A 17,987-nucleotide genomic window follows, 5' to 3' on the forward strand; every position below is an offset into this window, starting at 1 on the left:
GTTGAGAAACAAGAGTTGTACTTTTCCAAGCATATAAATTAATGTAGGGAAAGTCTCAAACCATGGGTCGGTATGGCACTTACCCTACCGTTGCCAGTTACAAGAGTTGACAACGGCTGCTTAGTGTGGCGTGGCACAAAGACAGCACACTGGCAACTTCACAAAGGATTCTCCGTGCATCTTCGCGCAGACAAATCACGTACTCGCCTTCTTACTAACACAGCACTATAATTTCCATGTGGCCAACAAGATTTATCGACAGATGAATGCTGGGACGGTTTCTTCGGACAGAATACGGTCGACGGGGTTTCTCATCGGTCTCTAATGACTTCGTTGTCGCCAGAATGATAAACCCCAAATTTTATACCATAATTCTTTCTGGTGTCGACTGCGTTTACCAAGCGACGTCAGCGACAGTATTACTACTGAAACCCACACTGAGATGTCAGAAACTTCTGAAGATGGTTGTCAACAGCCAGACACACGTGAGTTTACCCAGCAACTAAGAACAGCTCGACAAAACTCCACAACAAGCACCTGAAGACTGAAACTTCCTGATACGTTAAAAGCCGTGTGCCGTCACCTTTGCCATTCTCGGACAGGTGCTCTGCCGACTGGGCTAACCCAAGCGCGACTCAAGACCCGTCATCACAGCTTTACCTCTGCCAGTTGCTCATCTCCTACCTTCCAAACTTCACAGAATCTCTCCCGCGAAACTTGAAAGACTAGTACTCCTGGAAGAAAGGATATTGCGGAGAAATGGATTACCCACAGCCTGGAAGACGTTTCCAAAATGTGATTTTCACTTTCAGTGGAGTGTCTGTCTGTAGAGCACTTGCCCGCGAAAGGCATAAGTCTCGAGTTCGAGTCTTAGTCTCACATACAATTTTAACTTGCCAGGAAGTTTCATACCAGCGCACACTCCGCTGCAGAGTGAAATTTTTATTCTGGCAGTTGAAGATTGTTTCTAATCTGCATTTGATATTCGCTGCTCCAGAGTAACAGTCCTGTCCATCATATACTGTGCTGACGCTTTCGGTGTCTGCACATTAATCTGGAACGTCGCTTGAAAACTAATTCAGCATGGTTACAAAAATAGGCGGATCACTGTCTTACGACAAAAATATCTCGGTTCGCTTCAGAAATGATATCACTATCTTCAGAACTTCCAGCTTTTTCTTCCTCTCGTATCGGATCTTTCGATCAAAGGTGTGAGTCTGACTCCTCCTAATTTTTCGTTATTTGGTGGTATGGATCTCATTTCTCGTGAATTTTATGTCATCGAATAAGTTCCGCGGCCCCTCCCGCAGGAGGTTCGAGTCCTCTCTCTGGCATGGGTGTGTGTGTTGTTCTTAGCATAAGTTAGTTTAAGTAGTGTGTAAGTCTAGGGACCAAAGACCTCAGCAGTTTGGTCCCTTAGGAATTCACTCACATTCGAACAAGCTCCAATTCTTGAGGTATACTGCTAAACAAAATAACTTGGTCAAACATTAGCTTTACTAATTTCAACAGATTCGCGTATAACGTTAAAAAGCAGAGTCAAATGGCTCTGAGCACTATGCGACTTAACTTCTGAGCTCATCAGTCGCCTAGAACTTAGAACTAATTAAACCTAACTAACCTAAGGACATCACACACATCCACTTCCGAGGCAGGATTCGAACCTGCGACCGTAGCGGACGCTCGGTTCCAGACTGTAGCGCCCAGAACCGCACGGCCACTCCGGCCGGCTAAAAAGCAGAGTCATCGATTGCTATAACTGATGATAGATCTGACATACTCCGTGTTACTGATATCAATGATCATTCCTCGTGTTTCGTGCCGGCTCTGTAGAAAGTATGGTTCCGATCAGTATACACTGTTGTTGTTGTTGTGGTCCTCAGTCCTGAGACTGGTTTGATGCAGCTCTCCATGCTACTCTATCCTGTGTAAGCTTCTTCATCTCCCAGTACCTACTGCAACCTACATCCTTCTGAATCTGCTTAGTGTATTCATCTCTTGGCCTCCCTCTACGATTTTTACCCTCCACGCTGCCCTCCAATGCTAAATTTGTGATCCCTTGATGCCTCAAAACATGTCCTACCAACCGACCCCTTCTTCTAGTCAAGTTGTGCCACAAACTTCTCTTCTCCCCAATCCTATTCAATACCTCCTCATTAGTTACGTGATCTACCCACCTTATCTTCAGCATTCTTCTGTAGCACCACATTTCGAAAGCTTCTATTCTCTTCTTGTCCAAACTGGTTATCGTCCATGTTTCACTTCCATACATGGCTACACTCCATACAAATACTTTCAGAAACGACTTCCTGACACTTAAATCTATACTCGATGTTAACAAATTTCTCTTCTTCAGAAACGATTTCCTTGCCATTGCCAGTCTACATTTTATATCCTCTCTACTTCGACCATCATCAGTTATTTTACTCCCTAAATAGCAAAACTCCTTTACTATTTTAAGTGTCTCATTTCCTAATCTAATCCCCTCAGCATCACCCGATTTAATTTGACTACATTCCTTTATCCTCGTTTTGCTTTTGTTGATGTTCATCTTATATCCTCATTTCAAGACACTGTCCATTCCGTTCAACTGCTCTTCCAAGTCCTTTGCTGTCTCTGACAGAATTACTATGTCATCGGCGAACCTCAAAGTTTTTACTTCTTCTCCATGAGTTTTAATACCTACTCCGAATTTTTCTTTTGTTTCCTTTACTGATTGCTCAATATACAGATTGAAAAACATCGGGGAGAGGCTACAACCCTGTCTCACTCCTTTCCCAACCACTGCTTCCCTTTCATGCCCCTCGACTCTTATAACTGCCATCTGGTTTCTGTACAAATTGTAAATAGCCTTTCGCTCCTTGTATTTTACCGCTGCCACCTTCAGAATTTGAAAGAGAGTATTCCAGTTAACGTTGTCAAAAGCTTTCTCTAAGTCCACAAATGCTAGAAACGTAGGTTTGCCTTTTCTTAATCTTTCTTCTAAGATAAGTCGTAAGGTTAGTATTGCCTCACGTGTTCCAACATTTCTACGGAATCCAAACTGATCTTCCCCGAGGTCCGCTTCTACCAGTTTTTCCATTCATCTGTAAAGAATTCGCGTTAGTATTTTGCAGCTGTGACTTATTAAACTGATAGTTCGGTAATTTTCACATCTGTCAACACCTGCTTTCTTTGGGATTGGAATTATTATATTCTTCTTGAAGTCTGTGGGTATTTCGCCTGTCTCATACGGCTTGCTCACGAGATGGTAGAGTTTTGTCATAACTGGCTCTCCCAAGGCCATCAGTAGTTCTAATGGAATGTTGTCTACTCCCGGGCCTTGTTTCGATTCAGGTCTTTCAGTGCTCTGTCAAACTCTTCACGCAGTATCTTATCTCCCATTTCATCTTCATCTACATCCTCTTCCATTTCCATAATATTGTCCTCAAGTACATCGCCCTTGTATAAACCCTCTATATACTCCTTCCACCTTTCTGCCTTCCCTTCTTTGCTTAGAACTGGGTTGCCATCTGAGCTCTTGATATTCATACAAGTGGTTCTCTTCTCTCCAAAGGTCTCTTTAATTTTCCTGTAGGCAGTATCTATCTTACCCCAAGTGAGACAAGCCTCTACATCCTTACATTTGTCCTCTAGCCATCCCTGCTTAGCCATTTTGCACTTCCTGTCGATCTCATTTTTGAGACGTTTGTATTCCTTTTTGCCTGCTTCATTTACTGCATTTTTATATTTTCTCCTTTCATCAATTAAATTCAATATTTCTTCTGTTACCCAAGGATTTCTATTAGCCCTCGTCTTTTTACCTACTTGATCCTCTGCTGCCTTCACTACTTCATCCCTCAGAGCTACCCATTCTTCTTCTACTGTATTTCTTTCCCCCATTCCTGTCAATTGTTCCCTTATGCACTCCCTGAAACTCTCTACAACCTCTGGTTCTTTCAGTTTATCCAGGTCCCATCTCCTTAAATTCCCACCTTTTTGCAGTTTCTTCAGTTTCAATCTGCAGTTCATAACCAATAGATTGTGGTCAAAATCCACATCTGCCCCTGGAAATGTTTTACAATTTAAAACCTGGTTCCTAAATCTATCTCTGTCTTACCATTATATAATCTATCTGATACCTTTTAGTATCTCCAGGATTCTTCCAGGTATACAACCTTCTTTTATGATTCTTGACCAAGTGTTACCTATGATTAAGTTATGCTCTATGCAAAATTCTACAAGGCGGCTTCCTCTTTCATTTGTTCCCCCCAATCCATATTCACCTACTATGTTTCCTTCTCTCCCTTTTCCTACTGACGAATTCCAGTCACCCATGACTATTAAATTTTCGTCTCCCTTCACTACCTGAATAATTTCTTTTATCTCGTCATACATTTCATCAATTTCTTCATCATCTGCAGAGCTAGTTGGCATATAAACTTGTACTACTGTAGTAGGCATGGGCTTTGTGTCTATCTTGGCCACAATAATGCGTTCACTATGCTGTTTGTAGTAGCTAACCCGCACTCCTATTTTTTTTATTCATTATTAAACCTACTCCTGCATTACCCCTATTTGATTTTGTATTTATAACCCTGTAATCACCTGACGAAAAGTCTTGTTCCTCCTGCCACCGAACTTCACTAATTCCCACTATATCTAACTTTAACCTATCCATTTCCCTTTTTAAATTCTCTAACCTACCTGCCCGATTAAGGGATCTGACATTCCACGCTCCGATCCGTAGAATACCAGTTTTCTTTCTCCTGATAACGACGTCCTCTTGAGTAGTCCCCGCCCGGAGATCCGAATGGGGGACTATTTTACCTCCGGAATATTTTACCCAAGAGGACGCCATCATCATTTAATCATACAGTAAAGCTGCATGTCCTCGGGAAAAATTACGGCTGTAGTTTCCCCTTGCTTTCAGCCGTTCGCAGTACCAGCACAGCAAGGCCGTTTTGGTTAATGTTACAAGGCCAGATTAGTCAATCATCCAGACTGTTGCCCCTGCAACTACTGAAAAGGCTGCTGCCCCTCTTCAGGAACCACATGTTTGTCTGGCCTCTCAACAGATACCCCAACGTTGTGGTTGCACCTACGGTACGGCCATCTGTATCGCTGAGGCACGCAAGCCTCCCCACCAACGGCAAGGTCCATGGTTCATGGGGGAAGAGTATACACTATGCAATCAAAAGCATTCGGACACCCCCAAAATTTTTTCATATTAGGTGCATTGTGCTGCCACCTATTGCCAGGTACTCCATATCAGCGCCCTCACTAGTCATTAGACATCGTGAGAGAGCAGAATGGGGCGCTCCGCGGAACTCCCGGACTTTGAACGTGGTCAGGTGACTGGGTGCCAATTGTGTCATACGTCTGTACGCGAGATTTCAACACTCCTAAACATCCCTTGGTCCACTGTTTCTGATGTGATAGTGAAGTGGAAACGTGAAGGAACACGTAGAGCACAAAAGCGTACAGGCCGACATCGTCTATTAACTGAGAAGGAAAAAAAAAAGTGAATGGCTCTGAGCACTATGGGACTTAACATCTGAGGTCATCAGTCCCCTAGAACTTAGAACTACTTAAACCTAACTAACCTAAGGACATCACACGCATCCATGCCCGAGGCAGGATTCGAACCTGCGACCGTAGCGGTCGCGCGGTTCCAGACTGAAGCTCCTAGAACCGCTCTGCCACAAGTGCCGGCTGACTGACAAGAGACCGCCGACGGTTGAAGAGGGGCGTAATGTGTAACAGCGACACCTGCTTTCTTTGGGATTGATATTATTATATTTTTCTTGAAGTCTGAGAGTATTTCGCCTGTCTCTTATATCTTGCTCGCCAGATAGTAGAGTTTTGTCACGGCTGGAACTCCCAATGCTATCAGTAGCTCTAACGGAATGTTGCCTACTTCCGGGGCCTTGTTTCGACTCAGGTCTTTCGGTGCTCTGTCGAACTCGTCATGCAATATCATATCTCCCATTTCATCTTCATCTACGTCAACTTCCATTTCCATAATACTGCCGTCCAGTACACTGCCCTTGTATAGACCCTCTATATACTTCTTCCATCATCCTGCTTTCCCTCCTTTGCTTAGAACTGGTTTTCAAAAATGGTTCAAATGGGTCTCAGCACTATGGGACTTGACATCTGAGGTCATCAGTCCCCTAGAACTTACAACTACTTAAACCTAACTAACCTAAGGACATCACACACATCCATAAATGATGACTAACTGACAACCTCAGCTGCCGATAGGTGTTGTTATACCACGATGTGGACAGCTGAAAATGTGTGCCCCGAGCGGGACTCGAACCCGGGATCTCCTGCTTATATGGCAGACGGTCTATCCGTCTGAGCCACCGAGGACACAGATGAATAGTGCGACTGCAGGGACTTATCCCTTGCACGCTTCCCGTGAGACTCACATTCCCAACTGTCCACAATTCTACATATGTATTGTACCTTATAGACATTTGCCCATTCACTCATTACTCGCGCACGCTTTGGCGATTCCCGTAAGAGTCCCGTTCGAGTCCCTGTCGGGGCACACATTTTCAGCTGTCCACATCGAGGTATAACAACAACACCTGTCGGCAGCTGAGGTTGTCAGTTAGTCATCATTTATTCCAGGGAAAAGCTGCACGTTCATCAACAGTAACTGTCTTTCGAGAACAAGTTACTGTCTTCGTATATATAGTTGAAGGCTACCCAGCCATTGACCTTCGTCTGTGCGAATGCGCACAGGTTGCCCAAACTCTTAAGGCCGGTTCCCACTAGAGAGCGGCAGCGCGGCGTGCGGCAACGGCAGCGGCAAGCGTTTTCCGCTTTGACGCGGCGGCTCGCGGAATTGGCGTTCCCATCTGGAAGCGGCAGACGCTAGCGGTAGCCAATGACGGACAGCCACTGAGGTACGGGGCGAGACCCACTGAAACGCCCGGTGCGTTTGATTAACTGTATCTTACACTTACATGAAGGAAAGACATACCAATTTTTCATTTTCTGTACAATGTACTCTTTCACATATTTCATTATTAATGTTTTCTCATTTCACCATAAACAGATTTCATGACTACCGTTCATGATTGTTCACTATCTCCTAACACATTGAAACAATGTACGACAAAAGAGATTATTCGGATGTTAAGCGAGACAAAAATTTAAAATGTGATACGGTAGCATGTACAGGAAAACAGTAAGAACACAAAGGCTTGGGGGAAGGGATGAAAGTGGAAGCCATCTGATAGAATTTCGCACAGAGCATAATGTAATCATCGCCAGAACCTTGCTTAAGAATCATGAAAGAATAATATATTTTTGCAACAAAGTTTTCGAAACCAGATTTTAAATTATAAGACATTTCCTGGTGCAGACGCAAACCTACAATAATTTATTGGTTACGAGCTGCGGTTTACAACTAAAGAGACAGTAAACGGTAGCAAATTAAGGAAATGGAACTTGAATAATCAATACCCAAAGTTTTTCAATAACCTTAAAGTTACCGTAATGCAACGACTGACAGAAACAGAGGAAGGAATCCGCTAGAATACGAATGGATGTCTTTGAGAGAAGAAGTGGTGAATGCAGCAGAGTATGTGAACGGGAAGAAGGTACAGTAGAAATCGTTAGATAAAACGTGATATATTAAATTTGACACGAGGGAAAATATAAAAATGTAGCAAATAAAGTAGGCCATCGGAAATAGGAATGTCTAAACATGACGTTAACAGAAAGTCCAAAATTGCAATGCGATTTTGCTCTTGGAAAACATAGGGGAATGAAAATGAGAAAGAACAAAGAAAACTTTGCTCAAAGGAGAAGCAACTGTCAAGAACTCATTTGGCAAAGCCAGAACTAAGCAAATGAGAGAAGGCTAGAAAGTGGAAGGAATATGTAGAGAGGAGAGGGGGAGGGGTTGTACAAACTAACATAAGCACAATGTTAGATTCCTGTGAGATGTCTGAACGCGCAAGGCAATACTGATCCTACCACTTAGCTAAGTAGACACACTGAAGAACTGCGAAACTGTATTTATAGCATTTGCATGTTTAGTGAAAGGTTTTGACAATCGTAATTAAAACATTCTTTGAAACTCTGGAGATGTCACCGATAAAACACAGGGCCACAAGATTATCTATAACTTGCGCAGAAACCAAACTGCATTTCTAAGACTTCAATGACTTGAAAGGGAAGCAGTAATTGAGAAGGCAGAAGTAGAGAGGATATAAAATGAAGACTGTGAATAGTAACAAAAGCGTTCTGAAAAAGAAAATTTGTTCACATCGAATATAAATTCTAATGACTGGGTACTATTTTACAAAGGTATTTGTGTAGAGTGCGGTATTTGTGTGGAGTGCAGCCTCGTATGTAAGTGAAACGTGGGCGATGAACAGTTATGTCAAGAAGACAATGGACGCTTTCAAAACGTGGTGATCAAGAAGAAAGCTGAAGATTAGATATGAGGATCGTGTAACTAAAGAAGAGGTACGGAATTAAATAGAGGAGGAAGAGGAAATTATGGCACAACTTTGACTACAAGAGGGGTAAGTTGACAGGACATATTATGAGGCATCAAAGATTGAGGACAAAGGGGTTGGGTGATAGTATTCTGATAATAATCATCTGTTGAAATGCTATTCTACTATTTTATCTATTAATGTAAGCAGTGAGTTTACTCTTCCATGCACTCCTCCACAAAACATTTAAACCAAAACTGAAATCAGCTGAGCACCAAATCTTTCAACCACTGTCTGACAACTACTGCATTCACTTTCAACTTTCTATAACTATCACTGGCTAGCCACACACACATACAGATACAACGAGAACAGAAATAAACAAACATTAGTTTTCAGCATATAATTCTTTAGGTTGGCAACATGTACATAAACAAACCAAACAGGAAGGGACATGAGGTGAACACACTGTACTTACGACTTCAAATCAGAGTTTTCGGTAAAATGTCTACAGCTAGTGACAGAAGAAAAAAAAAAGAACATGAAAATGTGCTTATGTTCCATAATCTAAGTTTTAGTTCAACCTCCAGTATGTGACCAGGTGAGGGGAAACGCAGATGTCCGCCAAAAACTCGATTCACTGTAAGTAATCAGTTATTCATGTAAAAAAAGATGTGAACTGTTTTATAATCTGCAAGTATCACATATCAAAACAAAACTGAATCATTCTGGATTCCACCGAAGATGCCTTAAAGTAAAAGGCGAAACGCGTCTTGAACCAATAAAGTACACTGGATGAAGAAAACAACGTTTGTTACTTCCAAAGGAAATAATCAATAAAATGGCTCTGAGCACTATGGGACTCAACTGCTGTGGTCATTAGTCCCCTAGAACCTAGAACTACTTAAACCTAACTAACCTAAGGACATCACACACATCCATGCCCGAGGCAGGATTCGAACCTGCGACCGTAGCAGTCGCACGGTTCCGGACTGCGCGCCTAGAACCGCGAGACCACCGCGGCCGGCGAAATAATCAATAGCTTTAGATACTTAGCAAATTACATCTTATGACATACCAGTAAATTTAGTCTCGGTTTAACTTCTCATTCCACATGCTATTAAATGCCGTTTAAAAAAATCCATCTATCCCTTCCGAAAAACTGTAGTTTCTTTCATATCTCGGTAGATAAACAGATTTCGGATATTTATCATGTGACGAAATACATGACTTTTTACAAGTTATCGTTTGCAAAAAACATTTTTCGATTTCTTGAACCGTTGACGAAATTTGCAGTTCATACAACCACATGGTTTACGCCCATCCGCCGACATATCATTCAATATCTCGAGAACGGTGATAGCTATCGTTCTGCTCTCAGCTTTAAAAACAATTTCGATATGTTGACTAAATTTCATACGCTATAATGCATTACCCAAAATGAACTGTACGCAAAGTCCACGCAATGCGTTTTTACCTCTGCACACTCATTAAAATTTCGTGTAAAGGTTTACGTAAATGCGATACAGCAAGTAACCACGACGAATAACGAAAAGAAATTCGGTCCTTCATCGAGAGAAGATATCAGGCTGTAACATGCCCAAGAATCAAATTTTTCTACCGACTAGTTTCCTTGGAATCGGATGGTAAGTATTTCATAGCTGCCGCCGCGTCCGCGCCAGCGGTTCGGCGAAAGTTCGTGTGGCCCGGGGTTCCGTACCTGACGTCACGCTCAGCGCGTTCTGTGATTGGCGGCGCGCACCTGGAGCGCGGCACGCGGCAGCGGAAGCGGTTCGACATGGTCAAACCGCGACGCAGAGCCCGCCGCGCCGTGCGGCTGACGCCATTTCCATGGCAACCACGCCGCTGACGCGCGGTTTTGACGCGCGGCAGCCCTAGTGGGAACCGGCCTTTACGGGAATCGCCAAAGCGTGCGCGAGTAATGAGTGAGTGGGCAAATGTCTATAAGGTACAATACGTATGTATAATTGTGGACAGTTGGGAATGTGAGTCTCACGGGAAGCGTGCAAGGGATAAGTCCCTGCAGTCACACTATTCATCTGTGTCCACGGTGGCTCAGATGGATAGTCCGTCTGCCATATAACCAGGAGATCCCGGGTTCGAGTCCCGGTCGGGGCACACATTTTCAGCTGTCCACATCGAGGTATAACAACGACACCTGTCGGCAGCTGAGGTTGTCAGTTATTCATCATTTATTCCAGGGAAAAGCTGCACGGTCATCAACAGTAACTGTTCTTTCGAGAACAAGTTACTGTCTTCGTACACACATCCATGCTCGAGGCAGGATTCGAACCTGCGACCGTAGCAGCAGCGCGGTTCCGTACTGAAGCGCCTGGAACCGCTCGGCCACAGCGGCCGGCAGAACTGGTTTCCCATGTGAACTGTTGATATTCATACAAGTGGTTCTCTTCTCCAAAGGTCTCTTTAATTTTGCCGGCCGCGGTGGTCTCGCGGTTCTAGGCGCGCAGTCCGGAACCGTGCGACTGCTAGGGTCGCAGGTTCGAATCCTGCCTCGGGCATGGATGTGTGTGATGTCCTTAGGTTAGTTAGGTTTAAGTAGTTCTAAGTTCTAGGGGACTTATGACCACAGCAGTTGAGTCCCATAGTGCTCAGAGCCATTTGAACCATTTTCTTTAATTTTGCTGTAGGCAGTAACTATCTCACGCCTAGTGCTTAGCCATTTTGCACTTCCTGTTGATACCATTTATGTGACGTTTGTATTCCTTTTTGCTTGGTTCATGTACTGCACTTTTAAATTTTATCCTTTCGTCAATTAAATTCATTATCTCTTGTGTTATCCAAGGCTATGTACTCGGCGCTGTCTTCTTACCTATTTGACCCTCTGCTGCCCTCATTATTTCATAACTTACAGGTACCCATTCGTCTTCTACACTATTCCTTTCGCTTGTTATAGTCCACTGTTGCCTAATGCTCCCTCTGAAAGTTCCAACAACCTGCAGCTCGTTGAACTTAACCAGTTCTCATCTGCTTAATCCCCTACCTTTCGCAACTTCTTCAGTTTTAATCTATAGTTCATACCCAACAAATTGTGGCGAGAGTCCAGATCTGTCCCTGGAAATGTCTCACAATTTAACATTTGGTTCCCAAATCTCTATCGAAACATTATATAATCAATCTGTAACATTGCCTTGTCTCCAGATCTCTCCCAAGTTAAGTCCCATAGTGCTCAGAGCCATTTTGAGAAAAAAGAGCAGAAACGAAAAACAAAAAACAAAAGTTAACGGCAGAGGAAATGAAGATACTAAAACAGATCCAAGAAATAATCACGTAAGATAAAAAAAAATAAATGTTTCGATAAGACGCCGTGTGGAATACAAATATAAATAAGTGGGTGAAGACAAGATAAAGAAATTGGAAGGATGATGTGGAAAGGATGAACACCACAAGACTAGCTAAAATTTTTGAACACAAGCGACCGCAAGGGAAACAACTACCAGGACGAGAACTCAATAGATGGGATAGCAGTTAGTGCAGTATATCCACGGAATGAGACAGCACCAGTCAATAGAAGAAGAAGAAGAAGAAGAAGAAGAAGTGTTTAATGAATTCCAGGAAAAATATTTCAAATGGTTCAAATGGCTCTGAGCACTATGGGACTCAACATCTTAGGTCATAAGTCCCCTAGAACTTAGAACTACTTAAACCTAACTAACCTAAGGACATCACACACACCCATGCCCGAGGCAGGATTCGAACCTGCGACCGTAGCAGTCCCGCGGTTCCGGACTGCAGCGCCAGAACCGCTAGACCACCGCGGCCGGCAAAAATATTTCACTAATTACAAATATCCAGAGGAACAAGTGGTAGAAAATTCGATTGCGTAAACATTACTGTGTAGCTTTGCACGCTGTAATTACGGAGAATCGCACCACAGGGCGAGACATGGGAGCGCGCAGCGGGGGAAACTTGTGATTTAATACAGCGCGTGGCTGCACGGCGCCGGAATATTTGGGCAGCACACACAAAGGGCGGGACGCATACAGAGTAGCTGCCGCAAAAACACGCCCGCCTAATCCAGCCATTGAGGGCGCGGCGACGGCTGCCCGCACCCACGATACACACCGGCGCCGCGCCGCACAGCTCTCACGCGCGCCCCTCTCACGTAAGCAACCCGCCTCCGTGCTGATCTCGTCCACACTGCTCAGGAGAACCAGTGGATCACGTACACCGCAATTAAGCAGAACAAAAATAGGCTGACGGGGAAAAAAAATTGCAACACCAAGAAGGAGTTGTGCGACGAGAACGAAAGTTGATAGGTGTTTTTCATTTGAGATTGAACGTGCTGCGTCGATGTTAGTCATGAATGCCTTTAAGGCGACAAAGACGCCTCCTGACTTCTCTGTACATGATTGCTGGCAGTCGTAGCCACGAGGAAGTATTCGCAAGAGGACCAGTCTCCGACAGCCACGTGGAATTTCCGAGAAGGAAAACCACTGTTTTCGGAGTATCGCTCTGGCGCATCATAACGGCATCTTCAGCAGTAATATGAGCACTAGTTGGCACTACAGTGACACAACGAACTGTTACAAATCAGTTACTTCAAGGACAGCTCCGAGCCAGACTCCCTATAACCTGCATTCCACTCATCCCAAACCACCGCTATTTGCGACTTCAGTGGTGTCAAGCTTGAGCTCACTGGAGGGCAGGGTGGACGGCTGTTGTATTTTCTGATGGAAGCTGGTTCTGCCTCGGTTCCGGTGATGGCCGTGTTCGTTAGTAGGAGGTCAGTTGAGGGCTGGCAACCAACCTGTCTGCGTCCCAGGCACACTTGAAGGACACCCGGAGTAATGGTCTGGGGTGTGATTCCATATGACAGAAGGAGCACTCACGTAGTTACCCTATGCAACTTGACTACAAATTATGCCAATTTGGTGATTCGACCTGTTGTGCTGCCATTCATGAAAAGTATTCTAAGAAATGTTTTCCAATAGTATAACGTTCGCCCACATACCGCTGTTGTAACCCAACATGCTCTTGAGCGTTAACGTGTTAGAACGGCCTGCTCGATCACGTATCTGTCTCCTATCGAGCACGTATGCGACATCACCGGTCGACAATTCCACAAACAGCATTAACGGTCCCTGTACTGACCGACCAAGTGCAAAAGGCATGGGACTCCATCCCACAAACTGACGTCCGGCACATGTACAACACAATGTATGCACGTTTGGCTGATTGCACGCAACGTTCGAGCAGCTACGCCGATTATTAATGTAATAGCATTTCATGTTTGCAATGACCTATCTCGCGCTTACAGTAACCTGTGAACTTGCAATGTTAATCACTAAATACATTACCTGGAAAATGTATTCCCGAAATTTCATTACTGTACATTAATTATTTTTTTGGTGTTGCGATTTTTTTTCGTCAGCGTATTTGGCATACTCAACTACCCAGAATAAACAGTAAGCCAAGTCTTCGTCTTCCAATCTTCCAAACACAAGAGCTGATAAATCGCACAGAAACCGTGAAAGTGGAGGCACAGGACAATGTGTTCATTCTCTTCTACTGAATATCAAAGTCAAAAAACTCCAAGGCTGTCTCATACACATAAATGAGTGTTGGCGGCAGTCGCGAGAATCCCGTATTGCTGTCCTGGGCTAGGTTCTATTGGAAGTGGTATTCCTCTGCCTTTCTCCGATCGGTTATGAAGTCTCAAGTGTGTGTTTTTTTATGTCAATAACTGTTAAGAGTGTTCGTACAGTATATTGTTTTTATGGACGAAGGGAAGGGATAGAGGGACGAAGGGAAGGGATAGGGTGAAATCTGGTGCCAGCATATAGCCTACTTCTCTCCAGACGCACCACGGGGACAGCCAAACTTCGCATCACCATCATCAGTAGTGTCGAATGCCTTCACTACACGAAACAATACGCAGACTCAGGATAGTGTCGCCATGTCTGGTGATAAGAACGGTACTCCGACACTTACCCTCCCCTTGCCGACCAAATACACAAATGTCCAAAAGTTAAGCATACTCAAGAAACGAGAACATTTGCCATATCAGGATGTAGGAAGGATTACTGAACAAGCTTCAGCTTAATCGCTAGGTATTTGGCATACAACAGCGCCCGAAACATAATGTTAGAAAAGTTCTGATAGCTAACATACACATGTATCAGAAAATGATACAACTGGGGAACCCATTCCACAACAAAAGAGGCTGGTTACCTCCAACAGCCATACATGCCGCACAGCGACGTGGCATGCTCTCTACGAGATGGTTTAAGAGTTCTCATGGCAGTCGATCCCATTCCTCAGCAAGAGCGGTGCAGAGCTCTTGAAGAGTCCTTTGTGGAGACTGACAGAATGCAATTCGCCTTCCTAACACATCCCAAGCATAGGAATTCATCCACCAGAGCAGCTCGATGGGGGCGAGCGTTATTTTTAATTATTAGTTAGCTAGTCACACGTAACATAGACCATTTGAACGAGTCTCTCATCGAACTGACGTTGAATGAGTCATTGTGCAGGATATGTATACATTATCAGTATTAATATCAATGAACACATTATTATTTTAGTCCTACTTGTGCAATTACACTTAAAAACAAGTAGGACTTTCATTTTTAATGGTCACAAGTTTTTAAACAGAAATTCTTCAATGGAATAGGATGAGTTGTCCAGGAAGATTGATTTTAAGTTAGATCTAACATTTGCTTTGCTACCTTTCGGGCATTTTGTGTTACTGCGCAAAACTAGACGTCCATGGGTGAATACCACATTCTATTCTTACTGTTCGCTTTTGTGCAATCATACTTTCTTTCTATGGGATGAGTTGCCCCAGAAAATTATTCCGTAAGACACACTGAGTGGAAATACGCAAAATTGTCAGGAAGTTGATTCGTTTATTTGCAAGATTGGCAATTATACGAAAAGCAAAGGTAGCTGAACTTAATTTTTTGAGAAGCTCAGTAATATGCTTCCTCCAGTTCAAGTTTTCAGCAATAAGTACATACTAAAATTTGAAACGTGAAGACGAAGTCTGGAACAACTGCACCTCTGAAAAGGAGAGCATGTAGCAGCAGTACATCTCTGTACCTTTGAGGGTATGCGTTACTCCTCCGACCACCGACGAACACGTGCAGCTCCTTACGGCCATTCACCATGTTGCCTCCTCACACTATGACGCCAAAACCATCAAACCGGGGTTGTATCGGTTACCAGTTTCTCTCCAGAGTAATTTGCGACATGAATCACTTCGCAAAAGGTAGCGGGATCCACCCATGGTCCAATTTTGATGTCGCCGACTCCACAATACACGGGCCCGTCTCTCTGCTGGAGTAAGCGAGTTGCACACGGCTGGACTTTCGGCAAACAGACCTGCTATTCTGACGCTCCGATACAATTTTTTTCGGGAAACAGTAAGTCCTGAGGCAGCTGCAAACTCTACAGCCAACTGTCTTGCAGATGTACTCCGATTTCGTCGAGCAGTAACGACCAGAAGTGGGAACTGCTGTGGGGTGGTTCTTGGTCGACGATGTACTGGCCTACGACGAACATTTCTCCTGTCTCAAAACCATCGCCAGAGCCTGGAAACGACACTGACTTCGGTCTGCGCCTGGCTTACTTCCGGGTGGCAGAGTATTCTGCCCCGAAAGACAGGCTCCAAACGGTCTTTGTGGCATTACGTTAACACCTTCACCAGGAGGCAACACTTTGCTCACTATGAACACAGAAACAAGACTGAGGTGTGAGTAGTCTCATGCACTTGTTTGTGTTTACTTTCCGGTTACACCGCAACTCGCACAGAGTACTCCTTTCATATACAGAACGAACAAGGAGAGTTCGTAGGTAAATATTTACTGTGAAATTGGGTGATTGCTCATCTTTCCTCTTTTCAGTTTCGTGTTTATCTTAACTGTTCGTCACTAGCGTACTATCGACAATACTGTTGCGATCGCGAGTCACAATCCTAGCGAGATAGACTACCCTCCAACAACGAAGGGTGAACAGCACAGTCTGCACACTCAGACGAAGCGAGTCCGCCACCGAATTCCAGTGGCCGGCTGAAAGAGGTCGTTACCAGGGCGGAATTACGTTTCACTTCGCTCATCACGGGGAACAAATAGTGCGGAGTTAAACCTGCTGAATTCTTGGAGGTTCCAGCTCAGTGTCTTCCAGAGTGTTTTCCAGAGTTCCAGCGAGAGCCAGAACCAGTTCCAGTCACAGTCGCAGCTACAGCTCGAGTCATCGCAGCTCATCCATCCGAAGACGATCCACTCCTCTCCGAAAGTTCCTACGTCGGATACAGCACTGTATAGTGCACCAATTGGACTCAGCTTCAGAGCAGTAGTGTCACAGCCTAGGAATGTCGTACAACGATCTCTTGAAGTAGAGTATTTGTGTGTCACTGAAGAAGTGTTGGCAACGAAGTGTAGCTGCAACAGATAATATCTTCCACCACCACGACTCAAACGGGCTGTCTCCTAGTTGAGCTCTAAGGAATCGGGTGAACTTCAGAGAAGAACGGCAAGAGAATCGCGTTAACCTACAAGGGTGTGACTGACAATCCCCCGCCCCACCCCCTCTCTCCTACCACCATCCCCATCCCCGAAAATCTGCATAGCACAGAAAAAAGAAAAATTCTATTTTACTAACAACCAAAGCGGCCAACTGTCAAAGTCCTACAATCCAGTCACTCCAGCGACATAGAAAGCAACCCAGAGAGTGGCGGCGATAGTTAACGCGAGTCCCAGCGGCACTTCGGTAGAACAGATGTAGCGAAAATGAACAAGTGCTCATAGCTCTTAAGTTGTGCGTTTTAAAGCCCATATTTACTAGACTTTTTTGCTTCTAATGATCGTTCCAGACACATCCCTGAATACTGACCATTCCTCCTGAAACACTCTGTGTAGTTCTAAATGCGGCGGCCGCGACAAAAAAGGCAGATGGTTCGCTACAGGAAACAAATTCGACCCGACGACAGGGTCAGGACTCTGTACCTTATTGTTGAAGCGTCTGTACGTCGATCCATAAATACAACTATTACCACGCTCTCTGGATCTGGACTTTGATTCTGGAAGTCTCATTACGCGTGTTTTAACGAAGATTCTGCCTTTGCCCATCGGCGCTGCTTCAAGCTCCCTGCAATTTTTCAGACCAATAGCTTATCGTTGATCTTCGTTTCCAGCCGCTTCGCTGTTCGCGGCATCGACCTACCTAGATTATATTAAAGATACGACGCGAATGAATATTACCCTGATTGCAAGAAATGCTGTATCACCTTCCGCAACACAATCCGTACGCTTCACGTTCCGATGAACATCACCTTCTCTGACGTGACTACAGCGCTACGAAAACGGCATGGACCTGTAAACACGTACACAAAGCGACGAAGTGTCGCTTCCGCGAAAGACGCTCTCGGCTGCGTGCCCCCGACAAGATAAATACTACTCAGCAGTTGGGGATATTTCGGTAGCGAACGACCGCCACAGAATTAGACGTACCTGTTGCCGCGCCTGGCAGCCCTGTTCCCTCTGCGCAGAGGAACAATTGATC

The 17,987-nt window shown here is 44.4% G+C and overlaps 1 protein-coding gene across 1 annotated transcript in view; it reads right to left on the reverse strand.

The window, feature by feature from the left end:
• The window catches only part of LOC126237026 (pseudouridylate synthase RPUSD2), an 882,831-nt gene extending 865,101 nt beyond the window's left edge, over nt 1-17,730 (reverse strand). The window contains exon 1 of the mRNA XM_049946770.1: nt 17,687-17,730. The gene's annotated coding sequence lies outside the window, so the exon portion shown is untranslated. The remainder of the gene's footprint in view (nt 1-17,686) is intronic.
• Nucleotides 17,731-17,987: the final 257 nt, after the last annotated feature.

This window comes from Schistocerca nitens, chromosome 2 (genome assembly GCF_023898315.1).
Source record: "Schistocerca nitens isolate TAMUIC-IGC-003100 chromosome 2, iqSchNite1.1, whole genome shotgun sequence".
NCBI lineage: Eukaryota > Metazoa > Arthropoda > Insecta > Orthoptera > Acrididae > Schistocerca > Schistocerca nitens.